Here is a 13,770-nt window from a genome sequence, read left to right as displayed (position 1 = left end):
ATTTTTACAGAATACGAATGTAATACAGTCTTAAATTGAAAAATTTCATTATTTATTTCCAAAAAATGCGAATCAAAAATTGTTATTTCTATATATAATAAATAGGATAGTTTGAAGAATGTATAAATTTTTTTTGTTTCTATTAAAAAAATCATTCTTGGTTTCTTTTTAATGAAAATTAAGTATTTTTGCGATTATTTTTAACTTTATTGCATATCTTATACACATGATGTGAAAATATTACAACGACTATACAAGTACAAGTTACAATTTTTTCCAGATAACCTTTGGATGGATTAGATAAGATTTGTAATTTAATGTGAGAGTGTCGAATGTAGCATAATTAAAAATAAAACTACATACACTATACACAAATATTTCATTGAATGAAAAAACAATATTATAAGCTTATTATTGTTTAATACGTCCACTAAACACGAGAACATGTTATGATATAAAAAGGCAAAGACGAAGAAAAAATCAATTTAATTATGCAAAATTGACAAATAACACAAGTTTTCTATGCTTGTTTCATTTATGAATGTTACGAAATAAATATTTTCAATGCCTTTTGACGATTATTTTTGAAAAACATCTTCTATGTTCACTATCTATTTAATGAAGGGACAAAACATGTAGTTGTTTTAAAATAAAGTTTTTGTATCGCCGTGAATAAATTACAGGCGGCTAAAATAAACATAAAATCTGTGTCTATTTCCCGCACGAACTGTGGAAATGTGGACAGCACGGACTGTCCACTCCGTGACACGTCCGGGAGACAGAGATATCTATAGCCAGTGTCCGCAATCTGACGTAATAATAACTTTAAGTGTAACTGTCCATTTGTCTATTTTAAATGTAGTCATTTATTTACATTTGATTAAGTGGACTGCATTGCTGAATGTTTCGCAAAAGGATTGTTTTTTTAGCAACTGAATAAAAATGTGTGTATATAACAATGAACTCTATTTAGCATAAGCGAAGCGCAATTTTCTTTTAACATGAATATTATTTACTGAGTAGAATGTATTGTATAAAAATGATTTTGAAATTTTTTTTTGTTATTAATGAATGTATGAAAAATACGTAATATATTACGAAAGTTTCTGAAGTGGCGACCAGGAGCCGGTAGACGTGGTGGATAGGCACCCCATCAGAGGGACGGATGACATAATTAAGATCGCGGAATGGAACTGAATGCGGAAAGCATAAGACCGGTCATCGTTGAGTCACCGGTAGTCTTTCAAGAAGGCCTATCGGTCTCTATCGGCTCGTATGATGAAGATAATAATTTTTAAAAATTAAATTAGTTGTGTACATAAATACATGTTTTATTAATTAATAATGTCGAACAATGTACAAGCAATGCGTCTCTTGTTAAATATTCAGAATATCATATTTCCTATCTCAAAGTAGTTACTTGTAATGCCACAAGGCACTAAATTGAGAGTATTTCATAGCTGTTCTCGCTGTTTAATATAGTTTTAAGTTCTGTAAATTCCAATAACCTTTCGCTGCAAATCCGTATTATAGCTGAGCAAATTGCAGCACTCGGAGAACAGTTAGTACGAAGTTCTGTTTGGGATTTATGCACTAATTTTACCGGGCGTGCGACTGCCGCTCGGACGCGACACGGTTTTGTCAGGCTCGCTCCCGGATTTGGAACATTGGGCGAAGGCAACGGCTGTTCGGATGCGGTTGCGGTGAATGCGGGTAAATATAGGCTTATGCGCCAAAACACTATAACCACGCTCAACACGTACCAATAAAGTTTATGTCATTTATGAAAATTTCTATTCAGATAATTATGTTTAGTTTTATATGGAGTGATTGAAAATAGGTGTAAACCTTTAAAGAGTAAATGCATAGTACATTTACCGTCAATTACTTTATAGTACACCCTTTCCAAAAATTTATTTTTTCAGCAATAATAAATAAAGCAATAATAATGAAGTAAGAAAAATCGTTATCAAAATTGAGACTACTGTATAAAAATTTTAATTATGGTTTATCATCTGTCTCTACAGACTTGTCACTGCCAGAAATTGTTAGGCCGTCGCATTTAATATAATAGAAAAATTATATTATAATTATTAATCATATTAGAAAAAAAATATTAATGTGATATATTTCACAGTAAATACTCTATATAGTATGATTAAAAACAAGCATATAAATATACATTTACCTAATTAAAGCTTTTACTACGTATTCTCAATCTCCCCGTATATAAAAATAAAAATGGCGGCATAATGACTCCTAAATACTGAATAATTAACTTACTTACAAAATATTTAAGGAAAGTTAACAAAAGCATCGTGTTTTTTTTTCAACAGAATAGAGTATTACAGACATATCATTGCAGAAAAAAATATAAATCATTATTGAATTGTAATACATAATAAATTTACGAGTGTATTAAAAATTCAAAAGTAAACCTTTCAGCAGTAAATTATTATAACATATAAAGTTTCTTTATTTAAAATTAATGAACGTGGTTACTGGCCTACATCAACGCCATATAAAATAAAAAAAAATTTAAATCATATTCTAAGCTACGTGTATTTTCTGGAAACAGGTTTAAATTTTTAACTCGATACAGTTACATAGTGTTAGTAAACCACATGCAAATTGTTCATTTATTTAATTCGGAAAGAAAATATTGGTCACCTGATTCATACAAATACATTCATATTCTCTACCAGAAGCATTAACAGTGATAGCCTAAAGGTCTGAACTCGCGATTGAAGGTCGCGGGTTAGGTTCCCGGGAGACAATCTTAGATAATCTATACTTTGTGCATAAATTACCATATATGGAATTGCCACTGCTCACAAACAATTTTCTAGAGGATGAGCAGCGTGTTCTGCAAATACGCCTGATTGTGATATAACCCGTGGATATAGTTAGCGGAAGTTGCGAAAAGTTGCGACATTTATTATTGTTTCTTTATTAATTTAACATAGCTAATAACCGTAGGCTTATAAGAAGGTTCCTATAAACTAAAGCTTTTGTTCCTTCAACGAGTTAGTTTAATAGTGAATAGAATCATATAAGTAAATGTTTTAAAACTAAACAAATACAATTGTTAATGTTGACTGGCTAAGTTTTTCTCTTTACAACATTTAATATGTCCCATAGCTGCAATTGGAATGTTTTCCTTTGAAACTGTACCCGAGGGCCGTGCAACGAAGGCTATTAAAAGAAATAATGTCGTAAAACAAATTCTTTCCCCCAAATAAAAGTTTTATATTTATTAGTATTAAATTATAATGCTGAAAGCGTAGCTGGCCATTAAAATTTAACTCTTGTAAAATGAAGTCGCTCGTCGACGGTCTGATTACGAAAACTGATGGACGTAAATTAAAGAAAATTTCCTACCACATTTATTATACCAATTTTAATTTGTCGCAGAGTTAATTAAAAATATTTAAGTCTTTTCTCACAATATGTTACGTTATGTACGATAGAAGTTTATGGCCTTCATTGTTACTATCATCGAGATTATCTGAGAATATTGCTCAATGCGAATTTTCTTCCAAACTTTGGACATCCTTCGGCTAGAATGAAAATAATAAATAAGCAAACAATAAATATAATGGATAATCAAGGAATATACTTCGAATCTCTTGAATATGAAGTAATTCGTGGTTGCATTCCTTACTTTTCATACAATCACAAAAAATACTACAACTACGCAAAGAACTCTTTAAACGATAGTTCTATATTAACTTTTGGGCGACTAAACGATTCCAAATATAAATATCTTAAATATATATCAATAAAAAAGTAGACCGTAATAAATTCAGTTAAAATTAGAGAATTAAAAAAGTTAATATCTTGAATAAACTCTCAGAGTAAGATTAAAGCTTTTGAAGATTCATCCGAGCCTTAAGAAGTTAGTTCGTTCTTAACCGTTGGACCAACTATGAGAGAAAATAACTAAGTTTGAGCGCTCTAGTAACGAGTAGAACTTTAGAGAACGAAGCTATACCAAAAAAGCGGCTTAATCAAAATTAAATTCTTTCACAAATTTTAAACGTGACGTAGTTTAAAATTTCTAGCTTTGCAAGCGGATTGGTGATCGCACTGTGGTATTATGGTACGCAGATAAAGCTGCTGCCAAACCTCTGGAAACTTTGTTAGTGAGCAGTAGCAATCCCTTATAATAAATGTTTCATAAAAGCTGCATTCAGACAGGACATTGATCTGAATCCAGTACACGGAGACTTGTAGTTTTATTTTGCATAAGGGAGCTAGATTTTTTATTATTCATTCTAATTTGTATCGTTTGTAGTTGTTTTTTATAATATTTTTTTGCTTTTACTAAAAGCAGACAGTTGGGAGAGGGTTGCGGCTATACGATATGGATCTTTCTTCTCCCAACTGCGAGGCACGATATCGTTTTATTATTGTTTACAATATTAATAATACATTTTTATCTTATACGTATATACAGGTAAAAAGTTAAAAAGTTTTACTCAATTATACATTACTTGAGACATTATTTTATATCAAGTCGCTGCCCAAGCACTACAGACCGTTAAATGCCTTGAGGTTTAGGTCAATGTACCGGGCCAACTCATCAAAAAATTCTGCCGTAGATTTTTTCTTCAGGAAGTCCGGTAAGTTGAACGGAGGTATATTAAGGTTTTCACATTAGGTCACGTGGTTACGTCTTTTGGATTCAAATCGGGAGCAGCTAGATATAGATTCAAAACAAAAAATGTTACTTACAAATCACTATCTCTCATTGTTAAACCTGTAATAATAAAATACTCTTTATCTCACTCACATCATACATAAATCCAGCAAAAACACTCATTAACTGTAAAAATTGTTTTTACTAAGAATGAGAATTCTGATTTAGAAAAAATATCAATGTTTTTGCTGACAAGAAAATTTGGTTCCTTTCAGCAAACACAATTATCTTGATCGTAACGAAAACGTAGCATCTTCGAAGCACCTCTCATTGAGTGTCTCTTCATTAAGCTTAAGTGTTTATCTGAATTAAGATATCGAACGGACCAAGACTTACTTTACTGCCGCTTCATCAAACGACATTGTTTTCATATTGTTTAGCAACGAACAAAAACATGTTGAAAGATATCCTGTCATTGAATAAGAATAAAAAACTTAATTATTTTATAAGAAAACTGTTACTATATATCATTTTGTTGGATCCATGTACTACTACTACTACTCCGCTAGCTCAGTGACCCAAAGTGGGTCTTGGCCTCCGAAGCGAGAGACTTCCACTTTCCTCTATCTTGCGCCATCGTCTGCCATTGGCTGACATTTAATTCGCGCAAGTCTACCTCAACGCGATCGATCCAGCGATACCTGGGTCTACCCACTGGTCTTCGACCCCTCGGTTTTTCCAGGTACGCGACCTTCACGCTCCGATCCGATCCCATTCGCTCCAAGTGACCAAGCCAGCGTATTCGTTGAGATTTATATTCGCCAATGATATTTGGCTGTGCTACTATAGTCTCAATTTCGGCATTCTTTCGGAGCCTCTATCATCCGTCTTGATTTCTCGCTGGTCCCAAGATCTTCCGCATTATTTTGCGTTCCGTCACTAGCAGTTTTTGTTCTTCTTTCAAAGTTAGCGTCCAAGCTTCACAGCCATACATCAATATTGGTCGTATTACGGTTTTGTAGATACGGACTTTTGTACTTCTGCTTAGGAGCCTAGACACTAGAACCTTGTGAAGTACTGCACTTGGATCCATGTTATGTATTTTATTATTATTTTATTTATTTGTATCCATGTATTTTGATAAAAAAATTACAAATTTATTACAAAAATACCCTAATGGATGAAACAAAAATTTACTTGTTGTCAAACTCTGACAGTCTGTATATTAATAAAATAGGAAAATTATATAAGTTGATATTAACGTATCGTCGTTTCAGTCCATAGGCGCCCACTGAAAGGAAATAAACCATAATCGCTGCGCTTGATAGGCTGGTTCGCGATCACAGTGTAGTATAGTAAGCAGAGAACACTGCTGGCGATCCTCTGGAAACTTATTTTTGAGTATTGCCAATCCTATATTATTAAAGCACGTGTGAATTATATATAATACTGTATGCCAGGAATCGAACCCGCGACTTAGAATACCAAATCTCAATCCTCCACCTCTGCGCTACCACTGCTGATATTAATGTATGTGCACTTATTTAAATATTTACCTTTTATATTTAAGTTTTTATATTATACTAAAAATGTAATGTAATACACAATATCGAACAACATTATTTTAATGTAAACTTTACAATAAAGGTAAATAAATACTTTTACCACAATAATGTAGAATAAATAGTTGAAAATAGAAGAAGAAAAATGTACTTCTGTCAAATTAGATTATGGTTAACTAATGTATAATCAAATTCATTTCATTCGCCTAACGGAAAACTCATAGATATAATTATTAAATAGAGATGGTATATTCTATTATAATGCGCTGTAAAAAATGATACACCCTATATTTTGATGCGGTTTATGGAGCGGCTGTGTAGATATAGGCTAAAAGCTTAGCCCACAGCTCCAAATACAATAAACTGGAACGCAGAACATTTCCCGAGGAAACCGATGTTCATGCTTATGCACTTTGTGATATAAATGTTAAAAGAGAAAGAATAATTTGTCTCTGAGGTTCTTAATTGATACGTAAACGATTGTTTTTAATATATTTATGGAATAATCTGTATTGTTTGAGTCAATGTAGATGCAGCTGGCCCGGGGGCTTTTCCAGCTTCATCGAAATCAAATTGAAGCGTCCACGAACTTAACATAATTTACTGGCCCGACCGTATTCTAGTTGAACAATAACTATTTCAGGAAAGTTACAATTATTTGAAATATTTCTAGGACACATATATGGCTTACTGTAATATTTTTTTAAGATTCTGCTTTCTTTGTGCTAAGTAGCTTTATGCTTTTATTTTTGCAATAAATTAGTTTTTAAATAACGTATATGTATTTTGTTTATTTTATTTTTAAAAAAATATTTTCATTATGATGTACCTATTCTTTCAACGACATATTACACAGTTTCACAGACGTCTTCACAATTTAGGCAAATGCATATATTATTTGAAGCATTATTCCCACATTATTAATGCTTTTCAACGGTGTTAGTTTTTAGTTTTCAATTAAAGAATAACGAAAAATTTGTGTATTTACAAAACTAATAAATTCTTTGAAAGATATGACGGCTGTGAAATCGTCTAACGAAAATTAACATTATTTTAGTACGTTCTAATCATAAAATGTCAAAGTTATTAATTGTCTTTCAATATATTTACACGGTAAACCTATTTGTTCCACTTTGCCGCGGTAGGGTTCTGGCACATCTATTAAAATTATCATATCGAAAATATTAAATAGCACGTTCTTTTTGTCACAATAGTGTAACAATGTATAATGACTAAGATAGGATAATTAATTATAATAAACCTATTTAACATTATTTTTACTTTTGTTCTTTTAATGAATACTAGACATTTTTTTTGAATTATTGATGAAGAATAAATAACATTTAAACCTCGTGAAAAAAAGTTTACTCAGAATGGTACATTGGCATAAAGTAATGAGTCATATATAAAAGTACGTAATACGTGTATGTACGTTAAATAATACAACTTGCCGTGTTCTGTATAATTCGCTACATTACACTGTTGTAAATAATCCGTAAATATCTAAAACAATTGTTACTCTATTTTTGCAGCTACTCTTTGCACCTGTAAGCATATCAAAGAACCGCTGACGTGAAAAACTTAACTAAAAAAGACAGGTGCGAAATCCTGACACAGTGGGGGTCCACCCAACCGACCTGTCGAGTCGACCCATAACCTTAATTGATAGGAATCGTTAGGCTTTAAACGCGCCTTCGTCGTTTCCTCGACATAAATACTATCTGATTCTAATCTTATTTTTTTCTCGGCCGTTATTTTATACGTCGTTTGGTCAGCTCTCGTTTTATTTTCGGGTGCCTCCTCTCGAGCCGCCGATAGATAGTTATTTCGTAATAAACAGTCCATTCTTTGTCATTCGATATTTTTTTTAGATTGTTAAAAATAGATAGTTCTTATAATACTGGCGCCGTCGATTCGGTTATAGGTAATTATTTTCAATGTAAAATTAGTAACCGAAGTTGGACAAGATTAAAGAAGCTAACGAAGAAGGAAATTAAGGCTCGTTACGAAGCAATCAAACTTCATTTATTCTCATTATCCTTATCGACGAGATACATTTTTACTTTTACTGTATCCGACATTTTCATATTTAATGGAAAATGAATTACTTGTTTTAGACACTATCCAATTTAGCCTCTGTTTTATATGATCACAGTTACAATCATTATTAAATTTAATATATCATTCCATATGCAAAGTTATGATGAATTAATGGTAATTGACTCGGAACATTCTTTAACATATACGTTATTTTAAAACACAAAATATGCACCTAAAATTTATTCAAAACAGATTACGACTAGCAAGTTTTTGTAACGATGATAGTAGCTACTAGATATTTAGTATGGTATTTCATCTTAGCCGATTCCCATTTAAAAAAGTACCACTATTTAATATCTCAAATAGAGATCGAATTCCATTCGAGCAGTTGACAGTTTGCGGACCAGTCATGACACACTTGTAGCATTATTTAAGCCGCTTATAAGTTTTTAGTGACATCGATCGGTCTAATTTAAAACACCGACATAATTTAGAATAGACATAAAAATATTTTAAAGGTCATTAATTATACACTACCATTGACATAAATTTGATAAGGGACTCGTATATTAAACCGGGTGACGTTTGTCACTGGCTCCCGAAATTATCTGCCGATCTCTTAGATACTTAATTTGCTTGATAAGCTTAGACGGCTCCGGTGCTTTTTTTCTGTTACCTGCTTATTAACATTTAAGATTCAAGCTTTAACCAATGTATAACTGAGATAAAAATGTGTCCGGGCCTCCTAGAATTTTTTTAATGATATCCTGTATTCACATATCTCTCAAAGCAACTTATTACTAGAGATAGATTAGTAACGATTTAAAACAATTTCCATCAGACAATTTTCATGACTGTTCAACTGTTATTGGGATCTTGAAAAGATTAAGGAGATCCGTAGATAAAAGAAAGCAACTGATAGAGCCACGGATTGGTAATTTGAAGTTGTGGTGGGTGGGATACATAGCGCATAGAACAAATGGCAAATGAAAAAAAAAAATGGCTGGAGTAAGGGGCAAAAAGGAAGCAAGCGCAGCGGAACATGTTCAACCACAAAGTGAAAAGGTGACCTTGAAAAGGTCGTCGAGATACAGGATTGCGGCCGCTTCCTACCCGTACAATTAGAAATCTATGGGGGCGGCTTATGTCCAGCAGTGTTTATGTTAGCCATATAGTTGGAATAATTATGAATTAACTATAGTCAATAAATAGATAATTCTGCTGTTATTTTATAGATCATCTTTTAATAATTTTTTTGCGTGTACCAGAATTCACGGACAACAACAAAATGTCTATATCCCCAATTTCTTTTATATTAAAGGTATAAAAAGTAACCTTGCGTGTTTAAATTTACTTATCTAAAATAAATAACTTGCAATCTTTCAAATATTAACGTGTTTTCGACATAATGAAAATTCGTTTAATTATTAATAAGTTCAACAGGTGCAATAGTAGAGATGGACCCGCCGATCATAAATTACCTTAAACGAGGGTGGAAGCAATATTTGAAAAACGATTTATTTCTTAGAATCAATTTTGAACGATAAAAATATAAACGCATCTTTATATTTGTTCGCATTGCAGTAGTTCTATTCTCTTTGTTAATAAATACTATTAAAACCGTGCAAAAGCAATTTGTCGGCAGCGATGTAATTTACATAGACTTTAATAACCCCATTTGACACTTCAGAACGAGCGTTTGAATAATTTCCGGCAAATCTACTGCTTTAGTGTTCTCGTCTACACGGCACAAAGATCACAAGACAAACAAGAACTTACACATAATACGGTTTACATCATGTCCCTGACGTTATTGTGTTCTGTTATGAAAAATGTCTAGAAAAAAAAAGCTTTCTCAGCAATGCGGCATAGAGGACCGCCTTCGTATACTATTATCTTTCAAGTCACTTTGCATTAGAAACGATGAAGTGCTATAGATAAGCGTTTTGATCTGGCTTTAGAAGCACACGCCCAAGTCGTTGAGGTGCGATACATTCATTTTTTGTTCTCCTTCTGATGTCCTTACCATTTAAAATGTTCCTTCTTTCTTACATTCTCTAAATATGATATAAAAACACGATTCGGTTTTGGTAAAACAGTTTATACTTAAAATCTTAATACTCGGGTTTTTGCGTACTGACACAATGGCATTATAGTTTTGTTCTGCAAACGCTATAGAATCTCGTTATGTCTAAATGGCTGTGGTTGTCTTGTGTTAACTTAGATTATCAAGATATACTAATAATCCGTGAAGTCAATTAATTTTTATTAAGCTCTTAGGGCCATCGAAAGGCGATAGATGCAGACCGCCTTTCACCGGTTTTATTGAAAATCTTTGTGAGAAGCCTATGTCCAATCGTGGACGTCCTACGGCTAAAATGATAATGATGATAATGGCAATGATAAAGCTCTTGTTTACTATGAAAAATTGTTGTCTGTTTATATTATATATATATTATTTTAAAAACACTGCTACATAACTTTAGCACATAGCATATAATTTATGAGTACGCTTGTAGCGAAGTAAAGAAAAGAGTAATTTAAGTTAGCTTATAGCGGCGACTAAATAACAATAAACTGTGAAAAAATTTCAGGTTAACTAAAGCTGGTGGAATTTGAGTAAAAAAAAATTTTTTAAATGGAGACTAAACATGCAACAGAAACAGCGCTTGCCAAATCGTTTTCTTTTGGTAAACTTTTCAATATGTCAGTATCGGATATAAGAAATTTACCACTTACTTTTATTTTTAACTGGACAATAGATACATAAAATATGTTAGCGTAAGAGAAATAATTTTTTATACTATGTATTTATGTCATGGTATATATTCAATAAGAAAAATAACCTTTGTAAAAAAAGTACATGTTATTTCCTCTCACTACACTTATGCACAACAGTAAATCTTACATTTATATGTTTTTTACGTTTAAACTTAAACCATGAACTTTATGTTTTTATCAATAAAATCATTGTTACAGATTTTAACCAACGACAATAAAAATATAAGATCATGGTATTCAAATCATTAGGCGTAATGATATGGTTCGTTAATTTAAGACAATTGTCCATTTTGATAGTGAAATCTGTGCATTGTTCAGTTAAAAAATAAAACTTTTTTCCCAAAAATAAAGAATAATTGTATTCGTAAGTATACAAAATAACTAGAATAACTTTTGTGAACTCTCACTGAACAGTTATTGAGAAAAAATTAATATGTTGTATAGTGATGTACGTTTCTTACAATTAAAAAATGTAATAAGAGTTTTTCAAATTTTCTTTGATGGATATGTAAATTTGAAGTTAGAAAGAATTTGACGAGCGTTATAATTTTCCTTTATTAACATATAGACGTAATTAGATAATCATAACTTCCACAACAATTAATTTACGACAATATCAAATCAGTTCACTTATAACAAACGTGTAGCAACTCATTATTACTGAAACTATCAAAGTTATTTAGGGGAAATATTGTTACGTCAAAATTAACAGAGAGTCTTTCATGTTCAATTTTGAATATTAATGTCTTAGTATAAGGTATAAAATAGAACGAACAAATAATCAAAAAGTAATTCAAACTTTTAATATCGTGACTCATGAGTCATGGGAGATTGGCAGATTTTTCTGTACCACGAACGGTCAAGTATGACGAGTCATATTATTCTTTACGAAATAATCAATTAAGTAGTGGGGAGAATCTGGATAAGATTGTATCGGTGCTCTGTCGGCACATGCATTTAATCGTGAAACCCATAACAAGATTGTAGTTGGAGTGAAAGACGTTGGTACTTGTTTTGTGTGATAATTTTATTTAGATGTAATTATCTTCATAAACATTTCAGCCATAAAAGGCTTACTGTTGAAGATATGCCACCTCTATAGATTTTCAACAGGTCCGGGTGAAAGCACCCAGCATGTTTTAGCAACCATAACCAGGTCGGATATCTACCTTTTGGGTGAAAGTCTACCCTGCGCTTGCCGACCCGTTGTCACCACTCCAGAAACTTATACCTGTGCAGGCATCTGTTGTGCGCGATGTATGCGCCTATCCACTTATACTTCGACTTGCCAATCCGGTAAGCTATATCGTTAGAATTGAAAGCATAAAATAGCGCCAATTTGCAATTTCTATTCTTCATTTGCATATTCTCCGTTTTAAAGGCACTATAGCTAACATAATTACTGGACTAATGAGTCGTAATGTGATTATTAAAGACATTTATCTTTATCATTATCAGCTATATTCCACTACGGGATATTCCACGGGGAATACTGAACGCCATATTCCCGCGCTGTTCGAAGGTCGTTAGTACCAATAAGCCACGCATGACGTTGCAACAAACACCTGCATCTTATATATATATATATATATATATATATATATATATATATACATATATATATATATATATATATATATATATATATATATATATATTGAGTTAACTAGGATTTTATATTTATAATTCATAGTAACACCGCTCTTAAGGTAGAGAATTTCAAGTTGAACGTCAAAAATAAAGACAATACTTTAAACAAAAAATATTTATTACAACATATAGGAAAGAAAAAATTGTAAAATGTTATTTTTTTTCTGTGATAGATTAATTATGGTGATCACCTTTATGTGTCATGAGAAGAATGCAAGAAGAGCCCAAATTTCATATAAAATAAATCAATTTGCACTTCACTGTAATATCCTTCGACAATACATGTGGCTACAAGGGTTTCAACTGCGACCTGACAAGAGAATAACTCGCGACAGTCATTCGTGTATTTTTTGGGATAATTTTAATAAGTATGTCTAAGTAACCTGATTTATTTATTTGCAATTTATATTACTAGGTCATCGTTAAAAAAATATTTACTCTTTTAAGACTTTTATTACTAAATTTAGATTTTTAAATTTATTGTCTTGTAGTTCAGAGGTATAACGCGGTAATAATTTAACGTAGCAATATCTTAATTTTTATGTACTCTTATTTGAATCATATTTTGATTTAAATTTTACTTTATTAGAATTTTCAGAAGATAAAAATAATTTTCTAAGTATCAAGAATGTACTTTAAAATATATCAAAATTAAAATAATCTTCTTAATAACAAAATAGTTCTTAATTTGAATTTATTCAAAGTATCAAAATCATTACCGATTGCAACCATAACAACCACGACATGTTTTGATACACTGCTCCGGTATTTGAAGTATTGTCAGTGATATAATTGAAACAGCAGGGGCCAAACCTAATACCCTTTGCCCAAAACAGAGAAAACAATGTTTTGTATAAAAACTTCATTTAGTGCCGTTTAATTGCATCCATACTTTAATTAGAGTCGCTACATGTTCTTCGTGATTAATATTCTATCGTTAATAACATGTCAAAGAAGATATTTTGAAACGATTACTATATAATTGAAGTGTTATTTAAATATTATCAATAAAAATACCATTAAACTTTTGAATTAATAATATTATAACAGTTTTGTTATTGAAATTGTTAAATTAAACGTTTCTTGAGCAATTTT

Source organism: Battus philenor, unplaced genomic scaffold (assembly GCF_028537555.1).
Source record: "Battus philenor isolate CCGP_79_NKW_IND1 unplaced genomic scaffold, ilBatPhil1.0.hap1 SCAF_14, whole genome shotgun sequence".
Taxonomy (NCBI): domain Eukaryota; kingdom Metazoa; phylum Arthropoda; class Insecta; order Lepidoptera; family Papilionidae; genus Battus; species Battus philenor.
This window is presented reverse-complemented; position numbering follows the sequence as displayed.